Source organism: Squalius cephalus (genome assembly GCF_949319135.1).
Source record: "Squalius cephalus genome assembly, chromosome: 16".
In the NCBI taxonomy this organism is placed as follows: domain Eukaryota; kingdom Metazoa; phylum Chordata; class Actinopteri; order Cypriniformes; family Leuciscidae; genus Squalius; species Squalius cephalus.
Window position 1 is genome coordinate 26,473,352 of NC_137137.1, and position 23,720 is coordinate 26,497,071.

Below are 23,720 nucleotides of genomic sequence, written 5' to 3' on the forward strand. Positions count from 1 at the left end.
TTTTATTTGTTCTAAATTAATAAGCGTTGGATTGTGGTGTTTGCAATCTCAAGGTCTTTTTTTTTCCAAAGTCAGAAATTAGGCAAAATAATCCATGAGCTTGATTATTTATTGCAATGTATAATTTATTGAAGAACTGAAGCCAAGAATATAAACCAAAAGATACAATAAAGATAAAGTATAGCCTACACATTAATATAATATTACTCATATTACAATATTATAATAATATTACTCAGGTGTTGCTGAAAAATAAAGATGTCTCACACACACTTGGAGAGTTAGGCACTCTTGTATTACTGGTCCAGAAATGTTCCCAAAATAGACAACAGATGATTATTGAATGTAGGCCAACTACAGCACAATAAATTAACAACATCGTCGTTGCCCACATTTTATCTAATTTATCGTACATAGGAAGTAATATAAATCATTGTACATTGAGCTCGCACAAGAACTACTTTCACACGCGGAACAAGACGGAAAAAAAAGTTCTCACAGATGAGTTTTAATTGGTAGGCTACACAATGGAGCGCGTTACAAATGACAGGTGTTCCTCAGTAATAATTAAACTGACACTAAAACAGTCACAACGGGGTGGAGCCCTCTTGCAGCTTACACTGAAGGATATGCTTATTTGCTCCACATTACACCAGGTAACTGTAACTAACATTGTTTCTACAGAGGGTTTCTTGTTTTAAAAGTTGTTAAAATAAAACGTTCATTAAGTTTTTGGACAAAGATACAGTGGCTGGCGAGTGCCCAATTTTAACGATTCACATATAGTAGCCTAGCCTATTCACGTATACAATATAGCCTATTCAATATCGCATATATGCATGTGAAATTTAGCAAAAATTTGAAAATGAATTAGCAAATCTTATTTTCTTTTTAAGGAACTTTTTCGCGTTTCAGTGAATTTGAAAATGAGCTGTGATTGAAGACAAGGTAGTTGTCCGTTATAAATAAAGTTAAGTAAATGGCAGCATCACTATTCCCAACTCGTCCCGCAGAGCAGATCACAAGAGAGTACAGTAGGGCAAGCATTCTCCACTCCGGATCACGTGATAATAAAAGCAAAATTACTTATAATTTTCTGTAAAAAGTAGTCCAATTTCCAAACACTGTTATCGCCATTTCTTCTTGCATGCGTCCGCCTTGTTAGTTTATTCTAAAGTCGAGATTTCCCGTGTCCACAGTCGGAACTCTGGTTGTTTGTAAAATCTGCCTGTGTGGTGTGCCGTCTTGTATGGAATTCCAAAGCTGCCAAAATAATAAATAAATAAATACATGAATATACAAGGAAATGTAAGTAAATAAATAAATAAATAAATACCAAAAAGGTTACACTTTATCTCCATAGTCCACTTTAGGCATTCTACTAACTATAAATAACTTTGCAGTTACATGTCAACTATCCCTCATTACAGTATTAGTAGACTGTAGTTGACTGTCAGTAGACTGGTAGTTTATAGTTAGAGGCCAAGTTACTTAGCCTATAGTCAGTAGAATATCTGTTGGAGGGCCAACAAAATAAAGTGTTAGCAAATATTATGCAGACAGTCTACTAATACTCTAATGACAGTTAGTTGACATGTAGCTGCAAAGTTACTTATAGTTAGCCTGACTACGTCATACTTCGTACTTCCGCTCAATTTCATTTCGCTTCTGTACTCAGTCTGAGATAGCGACCGTTTTCCCCGTTTTCCTCCGTCCTGAAAACAGCCGGCCAATCAACGAACAGAGGGCGGGCTGAGAGCCGTGACGTAGACGCTGATTGTACCGTGGATGCGTAGATTTACTTCACATAATCTGCAAAAGTCGTTCACAGCAATGTTCACTCCGGTATTTCACTCGATGGTTTTGTTTTCGCATCATACATTTGTTTACAGTGGAAGTTAGATGCGGCTGAGCATGCGCATAACACACGCCATAACCAAACGTTATGTGATTGGCTTACGGGGTAACCAATGATTTTAAGCTTCAGACAAGCGCCCCCCTGCGAAAAAGAAAACGCTTTTCAATTATGCCATGCCAGACTCTGTCTACGAAGCAAAGCAAAGTAGCAGAGTTTGGTATTACCAGGCTAACTTATAGTTAGTAGAATGTCTAAAGTGGACTATCGACATAAAGTGTTAAAAAAATACATAATTACACAAAGATGTGTAAAAAAGCAAAACTATAAATATTTATACTTTTATTTCCTTATGTGTAATAGTATTTTTTTCCATATTTATGTATTTATTTATTTATTTATCTCCATATTTCTTTGTCTGTATGGTAATGAGGGTGGTGTAGGCTATTTTACCTCAGACATAGCAGTCGAGCTCAGAGCTATATAATTTAAATGGATGAGTTATATAAAAAAATCCCCCCCCCCCCCTCACAGTTGTCATGAAGGTCAAAATTAGCTATATAGACCAAAACCACTTTTTGTACCAGGCTGTAATCATATTTTTTTCTGCTGTAACGTTGGACATTTTAACATGGGGGTGTATATGGGATTGACTCTCTTTTGGATCCTGTCTGTAGTGGCCAGTCGATGAATTGTAGTTTAAGTCACTTCCGTGTTGGATTCAAGAGAGAGATCGGCAGGTTGCCGCTTGGTTAAAACACTAGTTAAAAAAGGGCAGGGTGTCTTGTAGGGGCTGGTTTTGGCCATTAAAATGTCGGGGGGAATGAATGGCACACAGGGAATGAATGACTTGGAGATGAGCAGTAAGGCCTAATTAGAGTTTAAGTCACTTACAATATCAACATAACTGTTAAACTGTATGTATATAGGGCGACCACACTCTTTGGCCTGGTTTCACAAACAGGGCTTAGATTAAGCCAGGATTAGGCCTTAGTTCAATTATGATATTTAAGTAGCTTTTATAATCATGCCTTTGAAGAAAAAAACATTACTCGTGTGCATCTTGAGACAAAGCAATGGCAGTGACATATTTTAAAGGGGTCCTGTTATGCCCTCTCATGAAGTCTTGATTTTGATTTTGGGGTGTAATTGGTTAGCTGGCCCAGGGTGTTGTGATTGGCACTGCGTAGCACCTGTTTGGGAAATGTCCAGCCCCTCCATAACTGCAAGTTCTTCTCTAGTGTGAATATGAATAAGTGTCAATTTCAAACCAATTCGAGCCAGATTCAGACCCTGAAAATGTTAAAATGAATTTTAACCACTCCAACCACTTCCTCAGCCTTATGAAGGTCAAATAAACATGTTTTGGAAATGTTAAGGAAAAAACAGTGTCTCTTTGACATAGTGACAACACTGTCTTCTGCAGCTCAACCAGGCCAATTTAATCTGGGACTAGGCTTAAACCTAGTCTGTGAATCCGGGAGATTATCTTTATCCCGAACATAGCTGTAAAAAATCGTCAGGTCGGGATTCAGATCTGATAACAGACACGGAAGTATGTGCATGTGAAATTATCCAGTATTAATCACATTTAAATGTGCTGGATGGGTCTGATAAGAGCTTGCGTTTATTGTCGTTGAGACCGGCAAACCACCTCAGACCGCCGAGAAGAACCAGTGCCCATTTCACTGAAGTCTATGCAAGCATATCGATCAATGCGTTTGAAACCCGCCTACAAATTTAGATTACATTTGTGTTTCCTGATTTTGCATGCACATGTGATGCTTGAACTCAGGGCCTGACCATCATAGACAATGAGAGATGCATTATTTGAATCTTTAGATCAGAGAAAAGCTTCAAAGATTTAAGAGGCTTAATTTCTCCATCCCTACTCAATAGTTTTAGGCCTTTTTGCAAATGTTTCAATCAAGTTTAGCTATTTTAGAGATTGTTCACTCATTTCCCAAACAGCAACATAGTGCCGGCCCACATCTGGTACGCGTGGAGTCTACATGTACCAGATGTTGCCCGGATCTGGGCTGACACTATGTTGCTGTCTGGGTTTGAGCCTGGTTTTAAAGATGAACTATCTTGCCAATCAGATTTATTATGACCCACCCCCCATGCACACACATTTGACTTTTCTCAAAGGCTGAATCTGAAATTGCCCTGTAAAGCCTCATTCACTATTCCCTATGTTAGTCCACTGATACTTTTCACTTGGAGTGAATGAAAACGAGTGAGCGAATTCGGACAGCCATTGAGCGTACATTGTTTGCACACTCACTTTTGCAGTGCAATGTGGGATTGAAAAAGTCCACTCAATAATGTCCACTATGGTTTCGGACACCACTACAAATGACTGTCCCCTCAAATAACGCCCTATTTGAGGGTATAGGGGGAGATTTCGGATTCAGACGTGTGTCCGACTGCGTCCCTCATAGGGGTGGGAATCTCTAGGCACCTCACGATTCGATTCGATTACGATTCAGAGGGTAACGATTATCGATGCATCTTTTTTTTTTTTGTGACTACTTGGTACTTTTAAAGGAAAGTATTTATGATGACCCATAATGAATTTACTTGCAATACTTCCTATATTAATTTTATTAATAAAACAAATGGAAGTGATTTGGCAAGTCAACTGTAAGGTTACATTAGCCAGCATATGTCCCAACATTGCAAAAAACCAACAGGAAAATAAATGTGTGCCTGTACTAGCAACATACTTGTAGTAAATGATTACAAACTTCAGCATATTCTGAATCTCTAGCATTTAATAATAGACTTCTAACCAACATCCTCCTGTTATTTCCAATGAGCAATATAATCCTTCAGACAAAAAAAAACAAAAACATTTTGCTGTAGCAAAATCACAAACAGTTTTCGTTCAAAAATATAGAATTATGTACCAGCAGCTCTCATATAATGCTTGTGGACTTGCGCATATTCTGAATAATTAGTAACATACAAAGCCGCTTTTATACACAACTAAATAATAAAAAGTTATGACTTGAAATGTTTGCTGTATAGCCTACCACAATCAAAAACAGCTTATACAAAAAAAAGTGAATGAACATCTGCAGAGAGCACAGTCAAAATGTAACTTTTTGTGACTGGCATGGCACTGATACATACTGTGACTGTGGAGGGCAGTATAACGTACGTATAACAGATCGGTTTACAGCATATTGATGTGAAAACTAAACAATACAGAAAGCAGCTCTCATACAAAATATACTAAATAGGTCACAATGAAATTGCCAATTTTCCATACGTTAGCTTTTAACGAAGAGGGTGCCGTTTGAATTTGGCGCTCAACCATCTGTTATGTGCGCGTCTCTGTTATGTGCATGCCACAGACTGTCCGCGCACTGCACGTTCTGTCAATATTACGTTATTAGAAGAAAATGTTTTTTTAGAAAATCGATTTTTGACATTTGTGAATCGATTCAGAATCGTCCACGTCCGCATCGCGATGCATCTAAGAATCGATTTTTTTTTCCCCCACCCCTACTCCCGCAGTACTACAAACCACGCCATTACTAATTAGGCTCACAATGGTCAAATTCCAAATGGGGTTTTTGCGCCCTTGAAGGGCACTTCGGCAAGGGGACGCCATTTGTAGGGGTGTTCCAAACGAAAGTGAACAACTGAATCCCTTTGCGAAATCCCACAAGGCCATTAGCGTAGGGTACATGCGATGATAAATTTACTTCCTTGAAGTGACCATTTACGTCATGTGACCCAGCGAATACTTGTGATTCATTTTAAAGCTAAGTGGATGGCAGGAGAGTTTGAGTTAATTTACAAACATAGCAATTTAAGTTGTTTTTTTGTTTGTAATATATTTCACACATTTCTGTCATGTTTAAATACTGTAAGTTTCATCGGTAAGAAATGTGTTCGGTTAATGCAGGGTCGAAAGATGGGATGGTCGTGCACACACACACACACACACACACACACACACACACACACACACACACACACATGCATATATATATATATATATATATATATATATAATTAAAAAAACTTTTGATATAAAATGTATATTTATTTATATTTTATGTATATCGAAAACTAAACATTTTCTTGACCGACCACCGAGCCTCATTAGCCGGTTGAAACCGGTTAACCGATTAGTTTAAAATATGCTACGCTATTTGAAATAACAGCCATTTCGAGCCGCGCCTTCAATTTCGCAACTCTGTCGTGTCGCATCTCTCTGCCGCTCTACCTCCCGCTCACACACATACACACACACACGTCACTTTTTTTTAAATCCCCTACAGCGCGAAACATGATGAGTCCCGCAAACGGAGGAGCTTGTATGTAATCGGAGGACAAATGGCTCCTTAGTTTCGAAATGGTTTGGGTACAAGGTGATCGCGTTGAAAATAAAAGCTCATTTGAAACATTGCCGCAGCTCATTTAAGAAAATGACAGCTCCGAAGAGACGTGTTTTAGCCTGTAGCCTTTACTTTTCGCAAACCTTGTGAGCGCGCAAACCCAAATGCTGTGACCCCGCGCCAAATGTTTTTATTGGTTTATTAAATACAAACAGGCGAGTTATGAAAAATTGACTGTGAGGGATTTGTTCACTTAACACAAAAAGATCTTGGAATGAGATGGCTAACTGTAGTAGCGTTTAGCCCACTGTCTATAATAGCCTAATTTAGAGATCACTTTTTCTTTTCTTTTTTTAACCGACTACCGACAACTTTGATCGGTTAACGTTGATACGGTCAACCATCGGTCAAACTAGGGCTGAACGATATTCTGTTTTAACATCGACATCGCGATGTGCGAATGAGCGATAGTCACATCGCCGGAACATGCGATGTGAAGGGTAACGTTAGTAGTACCCATAAGAGAACGGTAGCACACAGTAAACACGAGTTTGTTGTATGGCTTTTTGCTGGGGTGACATACGCGTTCTGCGTGCCTGCACAGTGATTGGTTCGCTGTGCCGCAGCTCACCGCGCTCACAGCCAACATTCAAAAATGCGCGACGAAGAGGATCCGCCGCAAAAAAAAAGTCAAAATCAGCTATTTGGGACTAGCCTATTTCGTCTACAAAAAGGAGGATGTTGACCAAAAAGAGGTAGGCTACTTTGCTGGAGTGTTATAAAGTTGTGGATGGTTGTCTTTTTTAAACATTCGTTTATTTTTCGTGTTCGCATTTATGAGGAAAAAACAATGTTACGTGATATTACGGACGCGACCGTTATGAAAGCGACACTAAAAGACTGCTTTAAAACTTTCACAGAGACCTCAAACAGAAAGCACAAAGCCTTTCTTTAAAACGAATTTCGTTTTGTATTAATTGTATCTTAATTTTAATCAGTATTTCATTATCCAATTTCCTGGATTTAATAATGATTAATAATAATTAAATATAGCAGCCAGCGCCTGAACCCGAGATTAAGCTATGATCCATGAACCGAAACTCAGCGTAAAAGGTAGCATACTCGCCTCACACACCTAAAAAAAAAAAAAATGAAAGAAAGAAATATATCTATTATCTACAGAAATCTCTACTTTTAAACAGAACCATTAAAAAAAATATAGCTATATTTAATCTGTATGAAAAGTGCATTTCTCCCGATCACTGCTGCGAAGATCGCGAGTCAGTATATTGTCAACTTCATCTTTACAGAAAACACTTGTTTATTAATAAACAATTAAAATGTCTCATTGTAATATTTTACATATTATTAATCATTACTTTTGCTGGGTCTAGGTGCCGTTTACATGAACACGTCACTGAATCAGCACAGAAAACATAATTTTTCAGGTCCTAGAACCCGAAGAACGTTCACCGAATTCTGAGAGAAATATGTTTCTGGAATAAAATATTAAGTGGCCTTTTTGTTACTTGTAATGAAGCTTGCTTATTAGTGACATTATTAATAACATGGAATGGTAATTATTGACTTTAGCCTGGATTGATGGCTCGCAATATCGCGATATATATCGTTGGGAAAAAAATATCGCAATGTAATTTTTTTTCCAATATCGTGCAGCCCTAGGTCAAACGGTCATCGGTTAACATCCCTAACAGCAATAATACAATAATAAGAAATTTCTGTCGTAAGAACAGCTTATCAGCTGATGGATACTGTGCTGCGTTGTCATGGGAACATTCCCAGGTGAAGATAATGAGGAAATCGTTGCTCTCTTCATCAAGTGTGTTCTAAACGGCTGCATAATGGCATGCATTTGCCCTGCTACTCCAAAGTACCAACTTCGAGGGAATGGATTGGAATGCACTTGGCGAAGGGAGCAACGAAAGACAAAATGTTCTCATTATCTTTACCTGGGATGTTCCCATGACACCGCAGCACTTAGGTAATGCAGGGTCCAAAGATGAGACAGCAAGTTTAAGTTGAGAGCAGAGAAATACACTCACACAAAGATATACAACGCATTAGGGGTGTAACGATTCGTTTTAACAACGATTCGATTCGTATCACGATTCGTGGTTGTCGATATGATTCAAGGACGATATTGGTTCATTTAGAACGATACGATCCGAAACGATTCAGTGACTTGAAATCGATTCAGTGACTTTTTAGCCAAAAATTCTTGTGAATCAGGTATCAATTAATTATGGATATAAACAAACAACAACAATTAATGTCAAATGCATTCACATTTTATTTGAATAAAGTAGGACTGCACGATTATGACAAATTATAATTGTCGATTATTCCCTTGAAATTGTAATTGTGATTATTAATTACGATTATCACAAGATTGAATTATGTTTTGAATAGTTTAGCCATGGGACATACACTTTTCCACATGGTCATCAAGCCTTTTTAGGAATTATAGGCCTATTATAATACATTGTTTACACAAAAATTGTTGACACACAAGTTATGTCCCCCTTTACTTAACATACAAAAAAAATTGTAAGAATATGACACATACTGATAAACAGTAGGCACTGCGAGGTTAAGATATTAAATAGCAGTCCCAATCTAGTTTTTGTTGATACAATCTTGGTATGAGCCACCACAGTCATATAAAAATATACAAAATAACCAGTAAGTGGCATTTTGTTATGGAAACAAACTACAATTAGGCTACCATGGTGATAATAATAATAATAATAATAATAATAATAATAATAATAATAATAATAATAATAATAATAATAATAATTAAAGCTGCAAGCAGCGATGAAAGGGCCCTCGCACCCGTGCCATCAACACTCGGTGGCTTTAGGAAGACAGAGCATGGTTGGGAAATGTACATTTAAGGAGGTATATATAGTAAGAGTATGTCAAAGTCAGTTACAAAATGTTTTGTATAATGGTGATAATAGCATGCTTCATGACTCAGCTAAGTGTTGCTAGCATGTTTAGTCTGTTTCTAGCATGCTTAGTACACAATAATTATGTGGTTAGTACTGCATTACTGTGTTAACCATGTCAGTTTCTGTTGCCAGTAGGTGGCGTTATGACTATAACTGAATATGAGCATGGATGTGTGTTCAGGACAGAACTCTTATCAAACGTGTGAAGTTTGGGGTAGATTGTACATTGCCTTCTTGAGTAACAACAAAGTCATGTTTCATTGAATTAGCATTCTTTAGCACTTAGCTAAGCATTGTTAGCATGTTTTAACATGTTTCTAGCATGTTAAGAACTCAATGGCATTTTTAACATGTTGCTAGAATGGCATCAACATGTTAAACATGTCACTTCCTGTTGCCAGTAGGTGGCGCTATTACTATAACTGAACATTCTCATGTAGATGTGTTCAGGCCATGACTCTTATCAAAAGTGTGAAGTTTGGGGCAGATTGGACATTCCATGCCTGAGTTACAGCAAATTCCTATTTAATTGCAATAATAGCATGCTTTAGCACTTAGCTAAGAGTTTGCTAGCATGTTTCTAGTATGTTGTTAGCATGTTTAACACTTGCTGGCACTTTTTTATATGTTATTAGGAGTCCATAACAGTGTTAAACATGTCACTTCCTGTTGCCAGCAGGTGGCGCTATGACTGTAACTGAATATAAGCATGCTCATGTGTTCAGGACAGAACGCTTATCAAAAGTGTGAAGTTTGGGGCAGATTGGACATTCCATGCCTGAGTTACAGCAAATTCATATTTAATTGCAGTAATATCATTCTTTAGCACTTAGCTAAGTGTTTGCTAGTATGTTTTAGCATGTCTCTAGTATGTTGGTAGGATGTTTAGCACCTACTGGCATTTTTAGGGCCCGAGCACCGATGGTGTGAGGACCCTCTTGGAATTGCTCTGTTTATTATTAGGGCCCAAGCCCTGAAAGGGCGAAGGCCCTATTGTTTCCGTAAGGATTATTAGGGCCCAAGCCCTGAAAGGGCGAAGGCCCTATTGTTTTCGTTAGGATTATTTGTTATTAGGGCCCAAGCCCTGAAAGGGCGAAGGCCCTATTGTTTCCGTAAGGATTTTTTTTTTTTTTTTTTTTTTTTTTTCTTCATTTTTTTTTTTTTTTGCCTTTTTGCCACTTTTGGGGCCCTTAACATGCTCAAAAACTCTTGAAATTTTGCACACACGTCAGAACCTGCGGCCATCAGGGCCGGGCTGAAGCTGGTACTGGGGCGTGGCAGGGGGGCTCGACAGCGCCCCCTGGAATGGGGTCCGAAAACTTGGTCCATAAATCAAACACGCTTGCATGTCTTTTTTTTTCAATTTAAGAATGAATTTTAAGTTTAAAAACTGCCAGAATGGTTGTTTAGTCTAAACAATACATAAATAAAGTCAAACATAGTGCTATACTGCCCTCTTGTGTTCAAAATCAGGTAGGCCTATTATATCTATATAAAAATATACTAGGTATGTGACGGTGAGAATATTTTACCACCGGTTAACTGACGTGTGACACCGCTGGGGGCTTTTTAATCGCTAACTTAAAAACGAAAGTAAAATATGTTCGTCCGCACTGACATTTATATTGGTTGAGCGAGCGTTTCAAATGAATTCCTATGGAAGTAGGAATTAACTGAAAAAGGTTCACTCTGTTCTGCTCGTTCCTCGCCGTGGACGCGCACCGTTATGAATGCCCGTGCAGCCATGAGCATTTTAGTTTCATTTTAAAATTAGCGCCTTTCGGGGGGTGGATTGCTTGAAATTATTTTACAAAAGCACAATTTTGTGTTTTATTGCAACTGTACACAAATATAAGTTAACACTTTGCAGTTTGAATGTCGTCCTGTATAATGACGGAGTATGTTTGTGTCTACTGTTCAATCGCGCCCACGCCACACACACACACACACACACACACACGGTTTACTATCTTTGTGGGTACTCTCCATGGACTTAATGGTTTTTATACTGTACAAACTGTATATTCTATCTCCTCACACTAACCCTACCTCTAAACCTACCTATCCCATAAAACTTTCTGCATTTTTACATTTCCAAAAAAACTCATTGACTCAAACTGTATGATTTATAATCTTGTTTACCCATGGGGACCTCTATTTAGGTCCCCACTGTGACACGAGTCCCCATGAGTCTGTGTGCATTCAGGTTAAAGTCCCCACCGGGATAGAAAAACATGAACACACACACACACACTCCAGCATTACAATCTTGACATCGCAGCCTGTTCATTATAGCCTTAATAAAATATAATAATAAAATAGTCAACCTAACATATAAAAATTACACTGCTCTAAATAGTCAGTAGTACAATTCGTACATTCACAGTAAGCACCGCTCGCTCCACTGTGATGTTTCCAAGCAAATTTTTGCGCATGTGAAGAGGATGATTTTTTCCATCAATATTGGAACACGAGTGAAGAACAAAGCCTATAATAAAGAATAGTTTAGCATCCAAATGCATCGCAAATGTTGAAACATTTTGATTCTGATGAGAGGGTTACGTGAGCCCAACACTGCTTACTTTCATTTTTACTTTTACATTAAATTTAAAGGATTTGTTGTGGAATATTTTGAGTGTATTATAAAATCTGAATAAAAAAAAAAAAGAATAATAATAATAAAAAAAAAAAATGAATAAATAAATAAATAAATAAATAAATAAATAAATAAATAAATAAGTATGTATATGTATATATATATATATATATATATATATAGCTGCGAGCAGCGATGAAGGGCCAAAGCCGGCGGCACCGCCACCCTAAAGGCACCGGGGTTGCGGTGCCACCGGCTTGGGCCCGTAATCGCTGCTCGCAGCTATATTTATTATTATTTTTTTCTACTTCTCGGGCACTTTTGGGGCCCTTAACATGCTCAAACTCTTGAAACTTTGCACACAGGTCAGAACCCGCGGCCATCAGGGCCGCGCTGAAGCGTGCACCCGGGCGTGGCAGGGGGGCTCGACAGCGCCCCCTAGAAAACAATCTGAAATCTTGGACACATACAAGAACGTATTAGTATGAAACTTGGTACACATATAGATCTCATCAGGCCGAACAACTTCCGCACTCTATGTTATTAGCGCCGCCCAACAGGAAGTCGGCTATTCAGGGTTGTTTGAAAAACGTATGCTGTGGAATTTAATGTACTCCTCCTACAGAATTCATCCGATCCCCACCAAACTCGGTCAGCGTGAAGTCAAGACATTGAGGATGCTAAATTGTGGACGGATTTTTGATATCTCGGTTTGGCCGTGGCGAGGAAACGAATTTATGGCGAGAAAAGAGAAACAGGAAGTGTGTTATAACTTCTGCATACATTAACTGATCTTGATAAAACTTCAGCAGTTTGTTCGTTTTCAGAGGCCGATCACATTGATGTGACTATTGTGAGTCAAAGTTATAGCGCCACCAACTGGCACCAGGAAGTGTGTCACTTTCAAAATTCTTTGATGTCACCCTCTTAGGTTTACCCGATTTGCTTCAAACTTTGTGTATAATGTTGACACACGGCAGATGTAGACCTGTTTAAGGATTATTGATATCTTAGATACTGTTGCCGTGGCAACGCATCAAACTTTAATATTCTTTTCGGATGCGTTTGAGACTCTTAGCATGCTTGAAATTGGATGAAACTCGACAGATACATCACATTTATTAGCCAGTAGACATGTGAAAAGTTTCAGAAACGGGCGTGGCAGGGGGATCAACAGCGCCCCCTTGAACGGGGTCTGAAAACTTCGTCCATATATCAAACACGCTTGCATGAATTAATATGAAACTCGGTACACATATAGATCTCATCGGGCCGAACAACTTTCCCTCTGTCAAGTTTCACGCCAGCCCAACAGGAAGTCGGCTAATATGGGTTGTTTGGAAAACGCTTGCTGTGGAATGTGAAATACTCCTCCTAGAAAATTCATCCCATCCCCACCAAACTCGGTGTGCATGAAGTCAAGACATTGAGGATGCTAAATTGCGGACGGATTTTTGATATCTCGAACGGTTTGGCCGTGGCGAGGAAACGAATTTATGGCGAGAAAAGAGAGACACGAAGTGTTATAACTTCTGCACACATTAACTGATCTTGATGAAACTTCAGCAGTGTGTTCATGGTAAGAGGCCGGTCAGATGGATGCAACTATTGTGAGTCAAAGTTATAGCGCCACCAACTGGCAACAAGAACTGTGTCACTTTCAAAATGCTTTTGGCAAAATGGGGGGGGTTACTTTTACCCGCAGTTACAAAAATCAGTACATATATTGGTCTCATCGAGCCGGACAAGTTTCTAATTTACAGTCATTAGCTCTGACCAACAGGAAGTCAGATATTTTGGTTTGAATGTGGATTTATTTGCAAAATCGGCCTCTGAATTTTATATATATATATATATATATATATATATATATATTTTAAAGTGACAAGACAGAGAATATTACTTGTCCGATATATATATATATTACATTTATATATATAAATATATATATATATATATATATATATATATATATATATATATATATATATATATATATATATATATATATATATATATATAAATATATAAATATATATATATATATATATATATATATATATATATATATATATATATATATATATATATATATATATATATATATATATTTATATATATATATAAATATAGCTGCGAGCAGCGATGGAGGGCCCAAGCCGGTGACACCGCCACCCCGGTGCCTTTAGTGCAACTAAATGCACCAGGGTGGCGGTGCCACCGGCTTGGGCCCGCAATCGCTGCTCGCAGCTATATTTATTTATTTTTTCTTCATTATTTTTTTTTTTGCCTTTTTGCCACTTTTGGGGCCCTTAACATGCTCAAAAACTCTTGAAATTTTGCACACACGTCAGAACCTGCGGCCATCAGGGCCGGGCTGAAGCTGGTACCGGGGCGTGGCAGGGGGGCTCGACAGCGCCCCCTGGAATGGGGTCCGAAAACTTGGTCCATAAATCAAACACGCTTGCATGTAATAATATGAAACTCAGTACACATATAGATCTCATTGGGCCGAACAACTTTCGTGCTCTAAGTTTTACAAAAGCCCAACAGGAAGTCGGTTATTATACGTTGTTTGGAAAACCCATACAATGGAATGTGAAATACTCCTCCTAGGGATTTCATCCGATCGCCACCAAACTCGGTGAGAATAAAGTCAAGACATTGAGGATGAATTCTTGCGAACAGATTTTTGATATCTCGAATGGTTTGGCCGTGGCGAGGAAACGAATTTATGGCGAATAATGGGCCACAGGAAGTGTGTTATAACTTCTGCATACATTGACTGATCTTGATGAAACTTCAGCAGTGTGTTAGTTGTAAGAGGCCGATCACATGGATGTGACTATTGTGAGTCAAAGTTATAGCGCCACCAACTGGCAGCAGGAAGTGTCACTTTCAAAATGCTTTGAAGTCACCCTCTTACTTTTACCCGATTTGCTTCAAACTTTATGTGTATAATGTAGACACACGGCAGATGTAGACCTGTGAAAGGATTATTGATATCTTAGATACTGTTGCCGTGGCAACGCATCAAATTTTAATATTCTTTTCGGATGCGTTTGAGACTCTTAGCATGCTTGAAATTGGATGAAACTCGACAGACACATAACACTTATTAGCCAGTAGACATGTGAAAAGTTTCAGAAACGGGCGTGGCAGGGGGGCTCAACAGCGCCCTCTTGAACAGGGTCTGAAAACTTGGTCCATATATCAAACACGCTTGCATGAATTAATATGAAACTCAGTACACATATAGATTTCATCGGGCCGAACAACTTTCCCTCTGTCAAGTTTCACGCCAGCCCAACAGGAAGTCGGCTATTATGGGTTGTTTGGAAAACGCTTGCTGTGGAATGTGATGTACTCCTCCTAGAGAATTCATTCAATCACCTCCAAACTCGGTCAGCATGAAGTCAAGACATTGAGAATGCTAAATTGCGGACGGATTTTTGATATCTCGAACGGTTTGGCCGTGGCGAGGAAACAAATTTATGGCGAGAAAAGAGAGGAGACGAAGTGTTATAACTTCTGCATACATTAACTGATCTTGATGAAACTTCAGCAGTGTGTTCGTGGTAAGAGGCAGATCAGATGGATGTAACTATTGTGAGTCAAAGTTATAGCGCCACCAACTGGCAGCAGGAAGTGTGTCACTTTCAACATGCGTTTGACAAAAGTGGGTGGGTTAGTTTTACCAACAGTTACAAAAATCAGTATATATATTGGTCTCACCGAGCCGGACAACTTTCTAATTTACAGTCATTAGCTCAGAGCAAAAGGAAGTCAGATATTTTGGTTTGAATGTGGATTTTTTGGATATTTCAGACTCTGAGTTTTTAGCTACTCTTCCTAACTGGTTTATTTTATTCACACCAAACTTTTTCAAAATGATAAAGAGACATTAAAGATGCTAAATTGTGAACGGATATTAAACATCTCAAACGGTTTTGCTATAGTGAGGGACTAAAGTAAAGTAACACTTAAAGCCTCATCTTCTAAAAATTTAATTAAACACCATTTATTTCTATATAAAGTATAAAAATATCACAACTAAACCCATTTTATTCTTTTTTTTTTCAATTTAATAAATATTTATAAGTTTAAAAATAGTAATTGTACTATTTAGTCCCATAAAAGTCAAGTCATACATAGGGCTATACTGCCCTCTTGTGTTCAAAATCAGGTAGGCCTATTGTATCTACATAAAAATATACTAGGTATGTGACGGTGAGAATATTTTACCACCGGTTAATCGACGTGTGACACCGCTGGGGGCTTTTGAATCGCCAACTTAAAAACGAAAGTAAAATATGTTCGTCCACACTGACATTGATAGTGGTTGAGTGAGCGTTTCAAATGAATTCCTATGGAAGTAGGAATTAACTGAAAAACGTTCACTCTGTTCTGCTCGTTCCTCGCCGTGGATGCGCACCGTTATGAATGCCCGTGCAGCCATGAGCATTTTAGTTTAATTTTAAAATTAGCGCCTTTCGGGGGTTGATTGCTTGAAATTATTTTACAAAAGCACAATGTTGTGTTTTATTGCGACTGTACACATATAAGTTAACACTTTGCAGTTTGAATGTCGTCCTGTATAATGACGGAGTATGTTTTATGTGTCCACTGTTCAATCGCGCCCACGCCACACACACACACCCACCCACCCACACACACACGGTTTACTATCTTTGTGGGGACTCTCCATAGATTTAATGATTTTTATACTGTACAAACTGTATATTTTATCTCCTTACACTAACCCTACCCCTAAACCTACCCATCACTGAAAACTTTCTGCATTTTTACATTTCCAAAAAAACTCATTCTGTATGAAGCTTGTTTACCCATGGGGACCTCTATTTAGGTCCCCACTGTGATACGAGTCCCCATGAGTCTGTGTGCATTCAGGTTAAAGTCCCCACCGGGACAGAAAAACATGAACACACACACACACACACACACACACACACACACACACACACACACACACACACACACTCCAGCATTGCAATCTTGACATTGCAGCCTGTTCATTATAGACTTAATAAAATATAATAATAAAATGGTCAACCTAACATATAAAGATTACACTGCTCTAAATAGTCAGTAGTACAATTTGTACAATCACAGTAAGCACCGCTCCACTGTGAATTTTCCAAGCACATTTTTGCGCATGTGAAGAGGATCATTTTTCCCTTCGATATTGGAACGTGAGTGAAGTACAAAGCATATAATAAACAATAGTTTAGCATCCAAAAAAAGGTAATTATATATATATAATATATATATTTATTTTAAAAATAGGGGAAAAAAGAATATATATATATATATATATTTTTTTTTTTTTTTAAGTGACAAGACAAAGAATATTACTTGTCTGATATATATATATATATATATATATATATATATATATATATATATATATATATATATATATATAAATATAGCTGCGAGCAGCGATGGAGGGCCCAAGCCGGTGACACCGCCACCCCGGTGCCTTTAGTGTAACTAAAGGCACCAGGTTGGCGGTGCCACCGGCTTGGGCCCGCAATCGCTGCTCGCAGCTATATTTATTATTATTAGGGCCCGAGCACCGATGGTGTGAGGACCCTCTTGGAATTGCTCTGTTTATTATTATTATTATTATTATTATTAGGGCCCGAGCACCGATGGTGTGAGGACCCTCTTGGAATTGCTCTGTTTATTATTATTATTAGGGCCCGAGCACCGATGGTGTGAGGACCCTCTTGGAATTGCTCTGTTTATTAGGGCCCGAGCACCGATGGTGTGAGGACCCTCTTGGAATTGCTCTGTTTATTATTAGGGCCCGAGCACCGATGGTGTGAGGACCCTCTTGGAATTGCTCTGTTTATTATTATTAGGGCCCGAGCACCGATGGTGAGAGGACCCTATTGTTTTTGCTCCGTTTATTAGGGCCCGAGCACCGATGGTGAGAGGACCCTATTGTTTTTGCTCCGTTTATTATTATTATTATTATTATTATTCTTCTCCAAAGTGAATCGCTTTTTAGAGGGCCTAAACATGCTCGAAAACTCATGAAACTTTGCACACGCTTCAGAAGTGGTGAAAATTTACGTGTGATATGGTTTTCAAAATTGGGTGGGGCAAATTCGGTAAATTATTGCCCCCACATTTTGCCCCGGCTCCTGGTTTCACTTACAGGTATGAAATTTGGTACATACATGTAATGACCCAATACCTACAAAAAAGTCTCTTGGAGCATAGCCCTAAACACAACAGGAAGTGAGCTATTTTGAACTTCCTCCTAGATTTTGGGCATTTTTCGTAATTTCCTGATGTTGTACTTTAACGAACTCCTCCTACAGTTTTGATCTGATCCTCTTCAAATTTGGTGAGTGTAATCTGAAGGCCTTTGCGACGTTAAATTGCGAAGATCTTGAGTTTTCGTCGAAGGGTGTGCCCTCGGCGGCCTGACAAACTTTCACACAAAATCGGCCTTTTGGTGATATATGCATGATCAGATAAGTTCAATAATAATGTTGCTTACAGTTCCGGTGTTGCTAGGCAACCACAGACAGCCTGCAGTAACTCAGCCATACATTTTTCAATCTGCCCCAAACTTCACATGTTTGATAAGAGTCCTGTCCTGAACACATGACCATGCTCATTATGGTTATAGCAATAGCGCCACCTGCTGGTAGCAGGAAGTGTGGCAAATACAAAACGTGCTCGAAAAATCATGAAACTTTGCACATGCTTCAGATGTGGTGAAAATTTACGTGTGATGTGGTTTTCAAAATTGGGTGGGGCAAAATGGCTTACTTATTGCACCTATATTTTGCCCCGGCTCCTGATTTCACGTACAGGTATGAAATTTGGTACATACATGTAAAGACCCAATACCTACAAAAAAGTCTCTTGGCGTGTAGCCCTAAACACAACAGGAAGTCAGCTATTTTGAACTTCCTCTCAGATTTTGGGTAGTTTTTGCCATTTCCTGATGTTGTACTTTAACAAACTCCTCCTACAGTTTTGATCTGATCCTCTTCAAATTTGGTGAGTGTAATCTTAAGGCATTTCCTAAAGGCGCCGGGTGGCGGTGGCAGGGGTGCGAGGGCCCTTTCATCGCTGCTTGCAGCTTTAATTATTATTATTCTTCTTCTTCTCCAAAGTGAATCGCTTTTTAGAGGGCCTAAACATGCTCGAAAACTCATGAAACTTTGCACACGCTTCAGAAGTGGTGAAAATTTACGTGTGATATGGTTTTCAGAATTGGGGGGGGCAAATTCGGTAAATTATTGCCCCCACATTTTGCCCCGGCTCCTGGTTTCACGTACAGGTATGAAATTTGGTACATACATGTAATGACCCAATACCTACAGAAAAGTCTCTTGGAGCATAGCCCTAAACACAACAGGAAGTGAGCTATTTTGAACTTCCTCCTAGATTTTGGGCATTTTTCGGAATTTCCTGATGTTGTACTTTAACGAACTCCTCCTACAGATTTGATCTGATCCTCTTCAAATTTGGTGAGTGTAATCTTAAGGCCTTTGTGACGTTAAATTGCGAAGATCTAGAGTTTTCGTCGAAGGGTGTGCCCTCGGCGGCCTGACAAACGTTCACCCAATTTCGGCCTTCTGGTGATATATGCATGATCAGATAAGTTCAATATTAATGTTGAATGCAGTTCCGATGTTGCTAGGCAACCACAGACAGCCTGCAGTAGCTCAGCCATACAATTTCCAATCTGTCCCAAACTTCACATGTTTGATAAGAGTCCTGTCCTGAACACATGACCATGCTCATATTTGGTTATAGCAATAGCGCCACCTGCTGGTAGCAGGAAGTGTGGCAAATACAAAACATGCTCGAAAAATCATGAAACTTTGCACACGCCTCAGAAGTGGTGAAAATTTACGTGTGATATGGTTTTCAGAATTGGGGGGGGCAAATTCGGTAAATTATTGCCCCCACATTTTGCCCCGGCTCCTGGTTTCACGTACAGGTATGAAATTTGGTACATGCATGTATTGACCCAATACCTACAGAAAAGTCTCTTGGAGCATAGCCCTAAACACAACAGGAAGTGATCTATTTTGAACTTCCTCCTAGATTTTGGACATTTTTCGTAATTTCCTGATGTTGTACTTTAACGTACTCCTCCTACAGTTTTGATCTGATCCTCTTCAAATTTGGTGAGTGTAATCTTAAGGCATTTCCTAAAGGCGCCGGGTGGCGGTGGCAGGGGTGCGAGGGCCCTTTTCATCGCTGCTTGCAGCTTTAATTAGGGCCCGAGCACCGATGGTGAGAGGACCCTATTGTTTTTGCTCCGTTTATTATTATTCTTCTTCTCCAAAGTGAATCGCTTTTTAGAGGGCCTAAACATGCTCGAAAACTCATGAAACTTTGCACACGCTTCAGAAGTGGTGAAAATTTACGTGTGATATGGTTTTCAGAATTGTGGGGGGCAAATTCGGTAAATTATTGCCCCCACATTTTGCCCCGGCTCCTGGTTTCACGTACAGGTATGAAATTTGGTACATACATGTAATGACCCAATACCTACAGAAAAGTCTCTTGGAGCATAGCCCTAAACACAACAGGAAGTGAGCTATTTTGAACTTCCTCCTGGATTTTGGGCATTTTTCGTAATTTCCTGATGTTGTACTTTAACGAACTCCTCCTACAGATTTGATCTGATACTCTTCAAATTTGGTGAGTGTAATCTTAAGGCCTTTGTGACGTTAAATTGCGAAGATCTAGAGTTTTCGTCGAAGGGTGTGCCCTCGGCGGCCTGACAAACATCTATCTATAAATTACAGGAACGTCTGTCTGTCTGTCTGTCTGTGTGTGTGTGTGTGTCTGTTCCTCGCATATCTCTCGAACCGTTAGTCCGATTGATTTCAAACTCGACAGGTGTCTTGCCACGGGCACGAGTAAGTGCAGTGCCAAGTTTGACATTGTTTGGATGAGAAATGCAAAAGATATCGTTAAATATATCATTTTTAGAAGGTTGTGGTTTAAAAATAAACATTCTGACATTAGAGAGTTGTATCGGTCAAAGAAGCCCCAAGAAGGCTGTGGTTTAAAAATAAACATTCTGACATAAACACTCAGTCAGCTACACTGTTTACTTCTGAATATTATAGTTTGGTTCCCGAACGTGATAAATCCATCTATCTATAAATTACAGAAACGTCCGTCTGTCTGTCTGTGTGTTATTCGCATATCTCTCGAATGTGAGATAACCACTAAATGTGTGAAAACCACTATTTTCTGTTTCAAACTTTCACATAGCATCTTTAGGTTATAACAACATTGAAAATCAAAATCTGGATTTGAATTTTTTAAGATTTATTATAAAAACGGATTATTTTTTCCCAAAAATGCAATAAATTCATGACTTTTTTTTTTTTTTTTTAAATGCTATTAATCCATTGAATCAATATAAAGTTATTTTTGATCATATTGCCATCGCAAGAAATATCTCCTGAACTTTTTTGACGGCGATCAGCTCACAAAAACTGATTTTGCACGGGCACTTTGCACTGCTCCCTGAATCGAGGTGCTTATTCATTTGTGGATGTAAACTGAATCTGTAAGTCAGCTATGCTGTTAGTGTTTACTTCTGAATATTATATTTCATTCTGGTGCGCTTAACGTTGTCGCTACTGTGTAATAGTAGCCTATGCTATTCACCAACTAAACATATCCTATTCAATGCGTTCACAGTCTCTTTCACGGGCATCATTTGTAGTTGCCTATTCACAAACTGTTTGCTCAAGCATAGCGTTTTCTCGGAGTTCACTGTGTGCTTTTTACCATGCACAAATAAAAATGTCACTGAACTTTTGCTGTGTAATTGTAACAATGAGCACACACCAAACCAACAATTACTAAAAACACACACAAAAACTGATTTTGCACGGGCATTTTTTGCACTAGTTCACCCAATTTCGGCCTTTTGGTGATATATGCATGATCAGATAAGTTCAATATTAATGTTGCTTGCAGTTCTGATGTTGCTAGGCAACCACAGACAGCCTGCAGTAACTCAGGCATACAATTTTCAATCTGCCACAAACTTCACATGTTTGATAAGAGTCCTGTCCTGAACACATGCCAATGCTTATTATGATTATAGCAATAGCACCACCTGCTGGTAGCAGGAAGTGTGGCAAATACAAAACGTGCTCGAAAAATCATGAAACTTTGCACACGCTTCAGAAGTGGTGACAATTTACGTGTGATGTGGTTTTAAAAATTGGGTGGGGCAAAATGGCTTACTTATTGCCCCTACATTTTGCCCCGGCTCGACGTTTCACGTACAGGTATGAAATTTGGTACACACATGTAAAGACCCAATACCTACAAAAAAGTCTCTTGGAGCATAGCCCTAAACACAACAGGAAGTCAGTTATTTTGAACTTCCTGTCAGATTTTGGGCAGTTTTTGCCATTTCCTGATGTTGTACTTTAACAAACTCCTACAGTTTTGATCTGATCCTCTTCAAATTTGGTGAGTGTAATCTTAAGGCCTTTCCTAAAGGTGCCGGGTGGCGGTGGCAGGGGTGCGAGGGCCCTTTTCATCGCTGCTTGCAGCTTTAATTATTATTATTATTCTTCTCCGCATTGAATTGCATTTTTGAGGGCCTAAACATGCGCGAAAACTCACGAAACTTTGCACACGCGTCAGAACTGGCGAAAATTTACATCTGATATAGGTTTCAGAATTGGACGGGGCAAAATGGCTCGATAGCGCCACCTATAAAAGTTCAACGGAGTGCGCCTCCCGCAACGTTCCACGTACGTGCACGAAATTCGGTACATACATGTAATGACCTAATACCTACAAAAAAGTCTCTTGGAGCATAGCCCTAAACACAACAGCAAGTCAGCCATTTTGAACTTCCTCTCAGATTTTTGTGCAGTTTTTGCCATTTTCAGGCCTCGTACTTTAACGAACTCCTCCTACAGTTTTAATCTGATCATCTTCAAATTTGGTGAGTGTAATCTTAAGGCCTTTGCGACGTTAAATTGCGAAGATCTTGAGTTTTCGTCAAAGGGCGGGTCCTCGGCGGCCTGACAAATTTCGATGTTTCGCCATGAAACAGGAAGTTGCTGTAACTCAGGCATGGAATGTCCAATCTGCCCCAAACTTCACACGTTTGATAAGAGTTCTGTCCTGAACACATGACCATGCTCATATTCAGTTACAGTCATAGCGCCACCTGCTGGCAACAGGAAGTGACGTTTAACACTGTTCTTGACTCCTAATAACATATAAAAAAATGCCAGTAGGTGCTAAACATCCTACCAACATACTAGAGACATGCTAAAACATGCTAGCAAACTCTTAGCTAAGTGCTAAAGCATGCTATTATTGCAATTAAATAGGAATTTGCTGTAACCCAGGCATGGAATGTCCAATCTGCCCCAAACTTCACACTTTTGATAAGAGTCATGGCCTGAATACATCTACATGAGAATGTTCATTTATAGTAATAGCGCCACCTACTGGCAACAGGAAGTGACATGTTTAACACGTTGATGCCGTTTTAGCGACATGTTAAAAATGCCATTGAGTTCTAAACATGCTAGAAACATGTTAAAACATGCTAACAATGCTTAGCTAAGTGCTAAAGAATGCTAATTCACTGAAACAGGATGTTGTTGTTACTCAAGAAGGCAATGTCCAATCTGCGCCAAACTTCACACTTTTGATAAGCGTTCTGTCCTGAACACATGACCATGCTCATATTCAGTTACAGTCATAGTGCCACCTGCTGGCAACAGGAAGTGACATGTTAAAAACTGTTGTGGACATATAAAAACATATAAAAAAAGTGCCAGCAAGTGCTAAACATGCTAACAACATACTAGAAACATGTTAAAACATGCTAGCAAACACTTAGCTAAGTGCTAAAGCATGCTATTGCTGCAATTAAATTG

The 23,720-nt window shown here is 39.0% G+C and overlaps 1 protein-coding gene across 1 annotated transcript in view; it reads left to right on the top strand.

Annotated features, from left to right (window-relative positions):
• Nucleotides 1–559: 559 nt before the first annotated feature.
• pabpc1l (poly(A) binding protein, cytoplasmic 1-like) overlaps nt 560–23,720 on the top strand; it is a 117,992-nt gene continuing 94,831 nt past the window's right edge. Inside the window, exon 1 of the mRNA XM_079896020.1 lies at nt 560–656. The gene's annotated coding sequence lies outside the window, so the exon portion shown is untranslated. The remainder of the gene's footprint in view (nt 657–23,720) is intronic.